At 44.0% G+C, this 13,912-nt stretch overlaps 1 protein-coding gene and 1 long non-coding RNA gene across 3 annotated transcripts in view; both read left to right on the top strand.

The window, feature by feature from the left end:
- The first annotated feature begins 950 nt into the window (after nucleotides 1-950).
- LOC135407498 (uncharacterized) lies at nucleotides 951-3,453 on the top strand. Its single transcript, XR_010426897.1, has 3 exons — nucleotides 951-1,453; nucleotides 1,733-1,895; nucleotides 3,308-3,453. It is a non-coding gene; the product is annotated as an uncharacterized LOC135407498 (long non-coding RNA).
- Nucleotides 3,454-6,722: 3,269 nt separating this feature from the next.
- Nucleotides 6,723-13,912, top strand: part of LPAR1 (lysophosphatidic acid receptor 1) — a 69,724-nt gene continuing 62,534 nt past the window's right edge. Inside the window, exons 1-2 of one of the 2 annotated variants that reach the window (XM_064642772.1) lie at nucleotides 6,810-6,826; nucleotides 7,346-7,413. The gene's annotated coding sequence lies outside the window, so the exon portion shown is untranslated. Of the gene's footprint in view, nucleotides 6,827-7,345; nucleotides 7,414-13,912 lie in introns of both variants that reach the window. The other variant, XM_064642773.1, reaches the window with a different exon arrangement.

The following is a 13,912-nucleotide window of genomic DNA, read 5'->3' as shown; positions in this document are numbered from 1 at the left end:
CCCACTGCACTGGCATTAAACAAATAGCTTTCTACTTGTTTTCCATCATAGCCCTTACCGTGCCTGCCCTGTGAACACAGCACAAAGGAACTAAGAGAACATTTGCAAACAAATGCGGTAAACTGCTTGTGGGTTTATAAACACAAGCAGTGATTCAACCCTAAATGGCAGCAAGGAGTAGCAGGCAATCAGGCCTTCAATTATTAACTAAAAAGGTTGGGCTGACCCCAAGGTTTTTCTCCATGCATGTGAGAGAGAGCAGGGGGATTTCACTGAGTGCACAGCATCAGCCTGATCGGAAAAGCAGTGCTGTGGCAGCCAGCCAGCAGAGCACTCCTAAGGGTGTGGCAACTGTGTTTCTGGTTTACATGGGCTTTGCTCCTGTGTAGCTGAGCAAAGCCTTGAGGTGTCTCTGTCATCCTGGCTTGCTCTCTCTGAATGGGGAACTGAATCCAAATTTACACATCTCTTTCTCTCTGAGGTGCCTCAGAGTATCCTCTCTCAATATTCCAGGCTTCCTGCAGCTTTCCTGTGTACCCAACACCTCTGGGGTGGGTGTTATATACCCTACAGTGTCTGTGGAACAAATATATATCACAATGAGATAGTGGTGTGAATCTTGTCATGGATTGTCCTCACTGCAGATCTCTCACTGTCTTTAATGTCCATGAGATATGATGCTGAAGTCCAGGAGGAACAAATCTCACAGAGCACCCTAGGAAAAACCTGTGTTCTTCTTAGGGAAATAGAGTGCCTAGAAACATGGACTGCCAACTCTATTACCTGGTATCCATGTCTCCTGCCTTCATGCTACGGAGGGTGGATAAGAAAATCTTCCCCTGGCACCTGACCTCTGCTTCTTTCTTAGTGTGACCCTGCCTCAAAAAGCTGTATCAGAGACAGCTAATCTCTACCAACACCAGCAGAGGTTTAGTGAAGCTAGGAGAACAAGGAGCCCCCTGGAACAGAAGAAAGTAGACCTTGCCTCCAAGGCTCTTGTGAGCTGTCTGCATCCAAATTCACCTACTTCCCTTTTCTTCCCTCCTGTTTTTTTGTTTTGGTTTGGTTTGACTTTATTTTTAGCTTTCCTAACTAGTGCAACCTCAAAAGAACAGAAATGGAAGTAAAATAAGAAATAAAGAGACTTGGTGTCACTTCTGACACCAAAGATTGGAGTCTTTCAAAGCATCTCAGGGCACTTCAAAGATAGGTATATAGCAGACGCCAAGGTCTGGTAGAAAGGGTTTGCTCACTGCTAATCCATATTTAGGATTTGATTTTCTTTTTTCTTTTTCCCTGTCCGTAAGGTCTCTTCAGATGTGAATATCAGAGATAAGCCACAAAGGACAGAGATATGTTTGTCACCTAACTGCACTAGGTCTATTGTGACAAAGGATGTCTGCAGAGCCACAGTGAAGACACCGTCAGTGTTGGAGTCAAGTTTACGCAGGAGGTGTGTAAGCCACAAAAATGAATCTGTCTGTGTAGCATACACAAGAAGTGAATTCCTAGACTGTTCATTAATGAAGCCTGGAGACTGGGAAGATTATTGCAATAGGAATTATGTTTAATGAAGAAGGCATCTGCTCTGGAGGAGTAGTGTATGTCCTACTACCTGATATTGTTCCTGTATTAGCACATATCTGGAAGGAATTTCTCTCTATGTACACACAGATATGATTTTCTTTTGCTCTAAATATTCATCACTGGATAACCCCATTGACTCTAACAGAGTGTCACCTGAACACCTGGAATGAATTTTCCTATGCCTTAGAAGAATATATTGTTCATGGATCCTGCATACATTATTTAAATGGAAAACTAAGAAAACACCATGAAATGTATTCATCAGCCTGACTTACAGAGGTGTTGCACAGCTGCAGATCCTATTTAAGGTCAGTGGAAAGTGGACAGAGGCATCTCCTCTTTTGCATTCTGAGGAATTCTGAGGTTATTGAAGGTTTTTAATGGTGCAATCAAATCATTATAAGCAAAAAGCTACAAAATCAAATTCAGAACAATGAAAGCATCAGTTCATTAATGGAACAGTTCCAGCCATCTGGTATTCATATGTTCTGCACTGGGGCTGTTATTGTGCAGATATAAATGACCCAATCTTACCTTCCAGCAAGAGCTTTCATTAACTAAATATATCCAAATTTTTTATTGTTCAGCTAATATTACAGGCCCTATCCCGTGTTTTGTAAGCGGCTTTTTTTTTTTCAGTTTTGGGCAGCTAAATCTTCAGTCCCACAGTACTTCTTCTTTGGGGACATGTGTATTTCCCATCCCACAGTGGACACAGCACCTTCTGGGAAAAGTTTTAGTTACTTGTAGTGCTGAAGCTCTAGAAGAGAGAGAAGGGGCTAATTATTATTTCAGTAAAAATAACAACACTTAGACACTACTGAAAAATACTGTCTCCCGAAGGAAACACAATTCTAATGTAGAACTGCGTTTTTTACTTGCCATTATTTAATTTTTTCGAATGATAGCTCCAGCAGTTTTTCTAAGACCATAGAATAACAGAATGGGTAAGATTGAAAAGAACCACAGCGAGTCATCTGGTCCAAAATCCCTGCTCTCGCAGGATTATCCTACAGAACATGGCACAGAATTGTGTCCAGAGGGTTCTTGAATATTTTCAGTGAGGGAAACTCCCCAACCTCTCTGGGCAACCTGTTCCAGTGCTTGGTCACAGTAAAGTTCTTCCTCATATTCAGGTGCAATTTCCTGCGCATCAGTGTCTGCCCATTGCCTCTTGTTCTATTGCTTGGAACCACTGAAAAGAGCCTGGCTTCATTCTCCTGGCACCTTTCCTTCAGATATTTATACACATTGAAGAGCTCCCCTCTCATTCATCAGTGCTAAATAGGCCCAGCTCCTTCAGCATTTCCTCATAAGAGAGGTGTTCCAGTCCCTTAATCATCTGTGTTGTCCTCTGCTGGATCCACTCCAGGAGCTCCATGTAAGATCTGGCATTTAAACAGACCAAACTGATGTGCAAAGTTACGTACTGTACAGAGGCATCCAACTGTTTCTGAGTAATTTTATTTTTTTAATCTTTTGAAGCAGTGTGGCATTCAATTTATTGGTGGGAAAATATCATTTAGTTTCAGGTGAAAGGGAGGATAAATCATGGATTTTAGATACTATCTATTGACTAAGGATATCTGTTGGTGCAGGATTTTATATTCACTGGACCTCACCACCAGAACCACAAGGGCAGGTGCTGAAGCAGTGCATCCAACAGCATCTGCTGCACTTGCTGAGGTAAAGCTTTCCCTTTTTGTCCCTGTGTCCTCAGGAGAAGGAGGATTTCAGTCATTTCATGGCAGATCAGGACCTTATGCTTGATGAAGACTCAGAACAACATTCACCATCCAGTCTTTCCTTAACACCCTACAAACAAGTGTTGTTTCTAGACAACCTGGAAAACAAAATGCTGAATGACAGTGTCCAGGCAATAACAGTGTCCAGGCAGCTACTTGGTCTTCTATGCATTTTTCATAAATGGACAGCTTCCCTGAAACAGAAGTGGTGACCCAGACACAGGCTCCAACTCCTTGGAGCTGAAGGACACATGGGAGTGTTCAACGCTGCCATCCCACGGGAGATACATGTCCCCAGCCTTCCTCCCACTGCCTTCCCTACATGGAACCTGCAGCCATCCTTGTCCCTGTCCTCTCCACAAAACCATAGCTCCCCTCACTGTCTCACCCCTCTTACCACAGTGAAGATAGAACTGTCAGCTTCCTGGCCTCCTGTCTGGGAGCCTCCTGGCAGCCTTCTGCCCCCATGCCTACCCCCAGCAAGGACCATATGCTTCACACAGCCATCAGCTCTTGTTGATGCATCTGACACTACATGATTTGTAAGACTATTGACAGTAACTCAGAGGTTTATGGTCCTATATGAGTCATTACTGGATTGGTCACTAGTCCACTGAACTCCCTTGCACCTCTGACAATAACTGCCTGAAGCATCTTACAAACCCTGGTCCAGCCATCTCAGGGCAACATGGATGGTACAAGTGCAAGGACAAACCCAAACCTTTCACAAAGAGCTGATGCACTGGTCTCTTGGACAGATACTGCTCTCATTTCTGTCATTGGGCTCTTCTAAACAACCTGATCTGACCTAGATCTTGCCACAGAGACTACATTCCTAAACCTCAATATGCTCTGGCACCCATGGCCATCCATTTTTTCTTCAATCATGGCCTTGCAGTCCTTCTGTTAGATGTCAAACTTTTCTGGGTTTGTATGACTAATATTTCAGACAGTCAATTGAAACTGTTTGAATGCTGAGAATTAAATATAAACATATTAACGACTGCACACATTAAACACACTTATGATTTGAATCAATTCACTAAATTGAGCACATGGAACTTACGTGGTTTGTTCTGGAAGCAGACTTTTTTCCACACTGAAGGATGTAAAAACTACTTCCCTATCTGATACGATTCAGTACATCTGTGTGTGATTACATAAACATGTCTCAGACCACAGAGCAGCACAACCAGGTCTTGTAGCAGTTACATTCATTTAACTTTGTCAGACCATGTGATCTCCCCTGGACCTTTGGTATTTGCCTGTTTCTAAGATTTACTGCATATTCCCTATATTTTCTTACTTAGAGTAAGAGTGGTTCACTGAGAATTAATCACAGTATCCTTGAATAAATGATAAGTCACTGTTTCAGGGCTGAGCAAACATGCCTAAAGTCACTGACAGAAAACAAAAGAACTGAAAAAGCATTGCTCCTTTACCTTCTTCTGTTCACTGAAAGTTGACTCAGAAATATTTTCTTTAAAATATGTGTCATCATTTTACCTTCATATAATTCCATCTCATACACAAATCAGCCTTTCCTTGCTGTTTTCTTACTGTTTCCTTGCTGTTTTCCTTCTCGGGTCAGTAGCTAGAATTACTAAGGTCCTAAGCAGCAATTTCTGAGTAACCTTAAGGATACTAAAAAGTGGCAATTTCCAATTTGCAGATACAGTAGCTCTTACCATCAAGCATCTGCATACCTGCACTCTCCTCCTGGGGAACTTGCTTGAGGTTGTAGGTCTCACCACAGAGATGTAAGTCTTGTCAGATCACCCTTTGTCTGAAGCTTTGATGGCTAAGTTAATCTTGATACTTGTAGTGGTATCTGGGCAACTTGGCTGAGTTTCTGTCCCACAAAGATGAATTAAATCTGGTTTATAATGGAGCTACATAAGCAGTGTTTCCATAGCACTGGAGGAATCATTTTTGCATTCTGAAGACCTACTCTCTTTTCGGTGGTTCATGTAAGTCATCCCATTTCCACCACCAGGGGAGGACACATGCAGTTTGAGCACACTATTTCAAGCCTGCAGTTGTCCAATCTGGATGTAGCCTATGCATAGATGAAAAAATGTTAAGACCTGTCACCTTACTTAGTGTATGGATGCTAAACCAGGTATTAGAGCTTCTAACAGAACAGGCTTCTTGGTCACCTCTCGCAAACACTTGGTAGCTTGTTTTGAACAAGTAGAAGATAAAATCAAGCATTTTCCAAAGTTAATGGCCTGATGAACACTTATAAGTCTTTTCAGCATGTTGAAGTGTAGTCTCAGTGCTAAATTACGGTGCTGAGCACAAAAACAAGGTCTGATGTGGTGTGGGGTCAACAAAAAAAAAAAAGCTTCCTAAAGAGAAAGAGCTCCTCACCAGCATGGCAGCAAAAGATTTGCTCATACCGATGCTGAAAACCTTTCTAGTAACAATACCTGTGATGCAGCAGATATTGTCAGTAGCTATAGAAAACACTGTCATCACTGTGTTGACAATACACAGGCAAAGATCTGACTTAAGGAGAACTGTCTCTGCCGCTTTCTGGTTCCTGGGAAACACAACGAGTACTTTAAGTGGGCTTGGTGTTTCATTATAGGTTTTGTGCTGCTGGAGGCATTGGTGGCTTGTACAGCCGTAGGTATTCTCCCTAGAAATCTCTCTACAGGGGTTAGAAAAGCTTAGCCATTTCAGCCACTGAGCGGTAAGTGCTGTGCAGCATGCTGTCTTTTCACTTGATGCAAGTACATGCAAAGTGGCCTCTAGATGCTCCTGCAATCCAAAGAAATCAGACTATTTCACAGTAAAAACTGATGGAGGGTGGGGAAGAAGTAATTTGAACCTGGTTTTGTATGATAAAATATAAAAATGCATAAAAAATATAAAAAACCTCTTCTAAATCTGGAAAACTGTCTGTCGCACAACCCTCTCCGATTCCAACGTTAAGGGTTTGGTGAACCTGGACATTGACTATTCCTATGACTGGGGCTCCTAAACGTTTCTTGTCGACATCGGCAAGGGATCCGAAACTTTCACAGGACGAGAAACGCGGCTGCTCCAGAAACACCTGCATGCCACCGCCACGCAGCCTCTCCCCGAAGCCCCACGGCCCTCTCCCAAGGCAGCCTCCGCGATGCTCAGGGTCTGCCGCGGAGAGTGGGTGGAAGAGCGGGGACGCCTCCGCTCCTCCCGGCGCTGATCCCCCTGCCTGCGGCGCCGGGGGCCGGCTGCGGAGCGGGAGCGGAGTTCGGCGGAGCGGGAGCGGAGTTCGGCGGGGCGGAGCGGGCACACCTGGGCCCCCGCCCGGCGAGGGAGCGCGGGCGGAGCGGGGGCGGAGGGAGCCCGTCCCTCCCCGTCCCGTCCCGTCCCGTCCCGTCCCGTCCCGCTCTGTCCCTCCCCGTCCCACCCCTCACCCCTCCCTTCTTCCCTCCCTCCGTCCGCCCGACCGTGCGCGCCGGCGGCGGCGGCGCCGCGCTCCCTACACCGCGCAGCCCCCGCAGGTAAGCGCAGCGCGGCGGGCCCGGGGGCGGAGCGGAGCGGGGCGGGGGGTCCGCCGTCCCCGCCCGCGAAAAGGTTCCCGCTCCCCCATTCTCCGACGGCTCCGCGCCCACGGAGCTCTCCCCCCCCTCCTCCTCCTCTTCCTCCTCCTCTCGCTTTGGTTTTTTTTCTTTCGTGTTCCTGAGCCCAGTCCGACTCCTGCGGCGCGCAGCGGTGCGCGGGACGGCGCGCCTTGGCTGGGGCCCCTCCAGCGAAGGGCTCCTTCGGGATGGGCTCGAGTGAGCTGCTGGCGTCGGGTTAAGCTTCTATTGCTGCTGGACTAACGCCTCTGGGGTTGGCCTGGACTAAGTGATGGGCGCTTGTTTGATTAAGGGACACTAACAGTACTTACTTGGAGTCTGTCCTGATTTATTGCCCCCTCTCCTCTGTGAAGTCTCTTTGGATTGATTTATACCGATTAAGGCAGTGGAAAAAGTCCTTGTTAAAAAATGGTTGCCACCTCTCTCTCCTGACTTCCTCAGTCCTTCGGACGAAGAGCCTGCTGAAGTCCGATGGGAGCCGTGTTGATGTGTCCATGGTGTTTACAAAGGTAAAGGACAGGGAGAAGATGAATGACAAGCACAAGGGTATGGAGTATTAGAGAAAGACGGAGAGGGTGGGGAGCAGGAGGGAAGCTAGAGGACAAAAGCCGTTAGCGAACTGAAGTGAGAAGACAGAGGTGGAACCAGAGGGACCAAGTTTCTTCCTCTAGCTTCTTTCTCTATGTTCTTTTTAAGTAGCTAGACAGCGGGAACCATCTCAAAAAGCTGCTTCCTGAAGAAATATATGAAAAGTTTTTGTTACCAGAAAAATGTTGGAATGTTTAAATTTTATTTTCTTGTGGATTTCTCTCTGGAACAAGCTCACACCTTCATGATTTCAGTTGTCTATGAATAAGTTAAAAGCTGCTCAAATCTTCTCTTTCTTCTTTTGTTTTCTCCCTATCCTTATTTGCTGTAGGTTTGGGTTGGTTTTTTAGTTGGTTTTTTTTTGGCTGTTGGGAGGGTTGTGGGTTTGGGAGGTTTTTTTGGAGTGGGGAGGTTTCCGTTGGTTTGGTTTTTTTTTTTTCAAATTTCAAGATAGGATAACCTGGGGGAGCCTGTGTAGGCAAATTGTGTTCCCAAACTGTGGAGGAATCAGGGTAGCTGCAGTCTTTTTACCACTAAAAACTACTGCAGCTCTTATCTTTTCAAAGAAAGTCTTTTTCATGCTAAGTCAGATTTGGCGTGTGTACCATTTTGTCTAAAAGGAATCACTCTCAGGTCTGAGTTATGTTTCAGTTTGGCAGCCAGGGCTGTGTGCCGTGCAGCCTGTTACTCTTGTGCAAGGATGGGGTGTACTGTAGCACTAAAATAATACTTCTGGTAATTTCAGCAGTGGACTGAAGCGATATTGTGTGAGCCCAGGCATAAGTGAAGCTTTGCCCTGCGGCTCACTATTACTGGCTATAGGCATGCTGCATGTTTCTGCTTAACTGATATGTGCTCTGACTTACAAAGCAACTTGATAGGCCTGTGTTTTACTGTTGTTTTTTATTAAATATTAACCACACAAAATCAAATGCTGGATTGGACCTGTCTTGCTCCAGAGTAGATTGACACTGTCTCATCCTGTGCAGTTGTACATGAACTGTGGTTGTTTTCCCTTTTGTGTGCAAATAACCAGGGAATAATTTAGGGATATTGAGAAGCACTGTTTCATGATCAGTACGGTGTTGTCCTTATCACTCCTTAATACAGATTGCACTAGACTGTTGGCTGCTGTAAGCCTTGTTCTGAGAACTTAGCAGGAACAGTGCTGGTTGGAGAGAGGAAAACACTGGCTGGAGTCTGCTTTCTATTCCTCCACTCTTCAAAACAAATATTGAGGGTGGAAAGGTTAAAAAGCTTTTGAGACAAAACACATGGAAAATGCAAAATTAAAGTAATGCTACACTGTGTACGCAGCTTTAATATGTGAACTCCACATGTACCAGTCTTATCACTGTGTACAAAAATACTTATGGTTTTCATCAGTAATTCTATAAGATTGTAACTAAAATATAATTCCTTCTCTGCTTAAAAATGAGAGAGAAGAAAAATATCTGCAACTTGGTCTTGTACTGTCACACAGTGAAACTATGTGGGGAATCCAGGAGAGGGCTGAGGGTTGGAGAAAGTGTTTTGCTCTGGAGCAGAAACTTAGGTGGTACTTAAATGGGATTCACTTTTACATCACTGTGACGAGCCCTTAATAACACCTTAATGAATAGTTTGTGCTTTCTCAGTAGCCTCTCCATACTGAGCTTGCTTCTTCTTATGTTCAGAGGTTTAAGTCAAAAGGTAAGTATTTCTTCTGAGCAGCTTATTCCTTTGGGATAGTACCACCATATTCTCTTTGAGCACCCAGCAGTTTGAGCACTAACTCTTGGAGGTGAGCTGCCTCCTCCAGATGTCAGAAGAGCTGGCTTTGAGCACCTCTATGTGGTGACCTGCCAGCACTTGCTGAGCACTGTTGCTGTGCCAATTGCTATGTATCTGGCTTTTTTATCATATGGACGCAAGAAAAAACTGAGTGCAGCTCTTTTGCCAACAGGGCTGGATGGGGAGCTCTCTCACAGCCATTGCTTATAGTCTTGGTGATGCCCAAGGACATGTGGAAGAATTCGAGAGTGGTAGGAGGTTGTACTGTGAGGCAGTTGCCGTTTCCACTATCATTTGCCTCCCAAAATTGAAATTTGCTACGTTAGTTGGATTTCCTCCCTTTCAGAAAGAAAAGTGCATGCAATTTAAGAGAGACTTAAATTCGGTCTAAATTCAGTTTAAATCTATCTAAATGGTGTATTTGAACAGCAGCTGCTACAAGTAATGTTAGGGGAAAGATGCATAAAATTGTTTTACTGAAAGGAGGATAGAGCAATCAATATCAGCATCTTTAGTTTGTGGATTAGTTCTTTATATGTTATGCATTTCACTGCTTCATCTTTCCCAATGGGTTTTATTAATTTTTTTTATCAGTTTAGTAGTGGGAAAAAAGGGAAACAAACTTTGAAGAAAGTAAACAATGTGGTTGTAAAAAAAAAATAAACAAAAATGAAGGCATTATGAAAACACTCTTTTTTTTTTTTTTTTTTTCTTTTCCATCTTCCTGTGTCCTCCTTTACAAAAGGTCCTCATTTGTGGCTTTAGGATTTTTGATAATTTGAAGGAAGAGAAATACATGATCATGAGGGACTTGAGCCAGCAGTGGCTTAAACTGGCATCCAGTGTGTGGTTTTGACTTTTCTTTCCCATTTGTCACAAGGTGTTACTGTAGAAAGGGGTTAGTCCTCAGTAGTGCACCATTAGGGCTGATCTTACACGTCTCATGTTTTCCTCTCAGGTGCTTTTCTTCATAGCTAACACAGAAGCTTAAGGTTTCATCCATGGCCTATAGATGTCAATGGTAAAATGTGTATTGGCATTGAATGACTTTGGATCAGGTGCAAGGCTGATGTGTTGCTTTTGCAGAAATACAAAATTGTTTCCAGGGCAGAGGAAAGCTCTATCAAAGGAATAAGAGCTGCTGTTCTGCTTACATTTCAGGGAATTTAAGTTTTGGTTTTCTTCATTTATATTTCAAGCTTAGTTCCTTTAAAACAAGTAGAAGCATCGCCTGTATGTTCTTGCACCTTCATTGACACACTGAAACAAATGGCAGTGAACATCTGGTACCTTGTTTTGATTTTTATTGAAGGTAAATGAGATTTCTGATAAGTACCTATGTTTGTGCATCCAAACCTCTCCTTCTCTCATCCATTGACTGCCTGACACTGTTCCCATATTTCCAGACAGATTAACAGTACACTTGGCTTGCAAAATCTTGGTCATTGTTTGGCTGAAGGTTGCACTTTAGGATCAAATTTCATTTTTTAATGACTAGTATCTCTTGTTCTTGAAAACATAGTTTCTATTTGTGCAATGTTGAGCACCAGTAAGGAAAAGAGCCTATGTGCTGGTGCTGTTTTGGATAGTATATGTGCGTCCCAGTTCCACTTGGCAGCCCCATGATCATTGCGTTTCTCTAATGAGCTTTTGACAGAGACCTTTTGAAGTGGTAAAGGCATTATATTTCTATACAGAGGAGCAGTGGCCTTGCTTGGATCAGTGCGAAGTGTCCAGAATTTCCTGACAGGGACAGCCTGCAGGAGTTTGTTAAACATGTTTTTCTCAGTTCTTTATCTACATCCTAGTGGATCTGCCTCCTTCTTGACCCAAATCTTGTACGCAGTTATGTTAGTGCACACAGGGAGGGGAGCACTGGTGCTCTTACCCCAGGGCAAAGAAGCATTTCTTCTTAAAAAGAAAGCAAATCTTCCCCCTCTGCTTTTGGCAGACAAAACCAGCCACAAACTTGTGTGGCTGCTGCGGTTGAAGGGGTGTGGGTAAGGCATGCCTACCATTGCCAGAAGCACAGCCGGAGAAGGGGAACCACATCCCTCCTCCTCTAGCTACTTCCAGGATGAATAGCCCGGAAGGGTCCTGGGCTGGGGTGTGTGGAGAGTGTTCTGCTTTCCAAACGCCTTGAAGATCGGTGCTGGTGCATTTTGGAGTGGATTAAGACCTGGCTGTCGTTCCTGCTCGGGAAACGGGAGGAAAGTGCTGTGCCTTGCTGTTTCCCACTCACATATTGCAATGTGGTCTCTGCCGAGATAGTGGTAAATAGCGTGGATCGGTGGCATGAGAAATGCCTTCAGTTGCAAAAGTGGGAAGGCTGGATCTCTTTTAGAAGGAAACGTATTTTGGGAGCACAGGTACTGTATTGGTGACAACTGTATATACACTTTTGTACCAGCTGCATTATCTTTACTTTAGATTGTTGTAACTTGAGAGGTTGGAACTGGTTTATTTTTTTGAGGGTGTTTTTTTGGCTTCCATGTGGCATAATCTTGATAAAATTTAGAGGTACTTTCCCTTTCTCTTTAAAAATACGAATGTGCCAAGTATGCGAACCTAATACTATCTTTCTGCTTTTGCTTCTGACTGTGACTAAGAGATGAACACCTCCCGAAGAGGATTGTTGAAGCTACTGTAGAAAATGCCAGTGAGTTTGATAGTCATATATGATGAATTTCAATTCTGTGTAAGCCTCGTGCTGTTGTATTACAGACCATTTAGCCTTTTGTGTAGGAATTTACATGCCACAGTGACCTTCTGAGTAGGGTGAATTTCAGAGGCACTCTATGCAATATATTGGTTCTTGTCTTCAGCTAGAAAATGTATTGCATACTGCAGTGCTTGCAGGAGCAAGCAAAAAAACGTTGGATTGACATCAAAGGCAAGATCTTTCTGCACAAAATCCTGAAGCTTTTGAGTGGTAAAAGTCTGGCAAAGGAAATGCATGCTCTTTTTCATTGTAAGACCCTTTTCCCTCCCTCCTCCCCCTCTTTTTGGGATGTGTATGTCAAATACGAAATGGTGCTGGTACATTACTTATGGGAGCATTAATTTTTCGTAGACAGTCTTTGGCCACTTGTTGATGATTTTTTTCACCCTGGATGGAAAGATATATTTATAACTAGAGCAGTATCACTTTATTGTGAAGAAGTTAGCTGCAGCTTAAATCACTGAAAAACAAAAAAGTCGGATGAGTATTAAATGCTTACTGCATAGAGAAATTTGTATCTTCTTTGAATAGGAAAGTGATTGTTTAAGAGAAGTGGGCTTAACATAAACTCCAACAAAGGCATACTGGTATCTGAGCAGTCAAGGGAGATGCTGTACAGGTCGCACCTATTTGTTAGGTGGTTATACTTCGGATTGTGTTTGCAGGAAAGGAGAAAGACTGATAAACTCTTAGGAGGAAATAGCTACATAGCTTGCAAGTATGGCAAGTGTTGTTTTGTCTGGTGCAAAGAGGTTTTGATAAAGAGTCTGTAGCCACTGGATTTCGCTAAATGTTTAGTCATTGATAATGCAGTCTGCTTTTGACCTGTTGTGGTTGTCAGACCTGCAGGACAGTGTCCTGAAGCCTTGAGCTGCCACTGGTGACAGAGCGAGGGAACTGGGATGGCATTATGTAGCTGCAGTGTGTGAAGGGCGGTGTGCCTCCACATTCCCTGCCCTAGCCAGGCTGTGGGTGTCCACAGCCAGGATGCTGGTGCAGAAGAAAGCCCGTGTTTGTTTGCTGCCCGTTTCCAAATCAGCTTTGCTGGCACCAAGTGAGGTGGAAGGGCTGATCCTGGCCCTGGGGACACCACCTGTGCAAGAGTCCCTGTCCCTTCAGCCCACAGACCAGAGGCCCAGCACATGGTGAACACCTCCACTCTCCAGCTGCTTTGGGGCAAGGAGAAGCAAATTGTCAAGCAGTGGCAGCAGCTGCAGCTGCTGACCCTTGACTGGCTAGCTGGTGGCAGGAGACCTTAGTGGAGGGATGTAGATTAGTACCTCAAGCCAGTGGCTCTATCAGTAGAAGGTCACCTTGCCCCTTAAAGAAATTGCTTTGTACTGGGAGGAAATGTGGTAGTTACTGTCATGGTCAAGACACAGCATTTTTCTGGATCGTGTGCCTGCGTCGGGTGCTCACTGACGTACTTGGTGGAATCTGTTTTCCTGTGGTTACTGTATTTTTTCCAATCTCTTACTGCAGCAGTGACCTCACTTCCTGGGTCCTAGAGTTTCAAGGTTTTGTCTTTATGTTATTAATCACTTTCACAGTTACTTGTAACCGAACATGAAGTAGTAGCAAAGGCTGGTGGGTGTGTATGTGTGTTCCCTGTTCTATCTGGACACTTCTGAGCTCTTTCATTGACATTCGTGCTAGTAGAAGAAAATGTGAACTTTTTGTGCATAATTTAGTTGCTATTTCCATGCCTATTGTGACAGGTGTGTTTTCAGTGATTCCCTGTAGAGACTGGATCAGTAGTTTTACAAGATATTTATAGTTGTCAGATGAGTTGCAGTAGATAGGTGTTGCTTTCATGTAGTAGTGAAGCTGTAATGTGTGATATAAAGGGGAAATTTGGCTACTTTGCCTCAGGTCGTGCTCACAGGATTAAACTTTGTAGTATATTTCTGTAATTGCTTTCTAGT

This window comes from Pseudopipra pipra, chromosome Z (assembly GCF_036250125.1).
Source record: "Pseudopipra pipra isolate bDixPip1 chromosome Z, bDixPip1.hap1, whole genome shotgun sequence".
Taxonomy (NCBI): Eukaryota; Metazoa; Chordata; class Aves; order Passeriformes; family Pipridae; genus Pseudopipra; species Pseudopipra pipra.
This window is presented reverse-complemented; position numbering and strand designations above follow the sequence as displayed.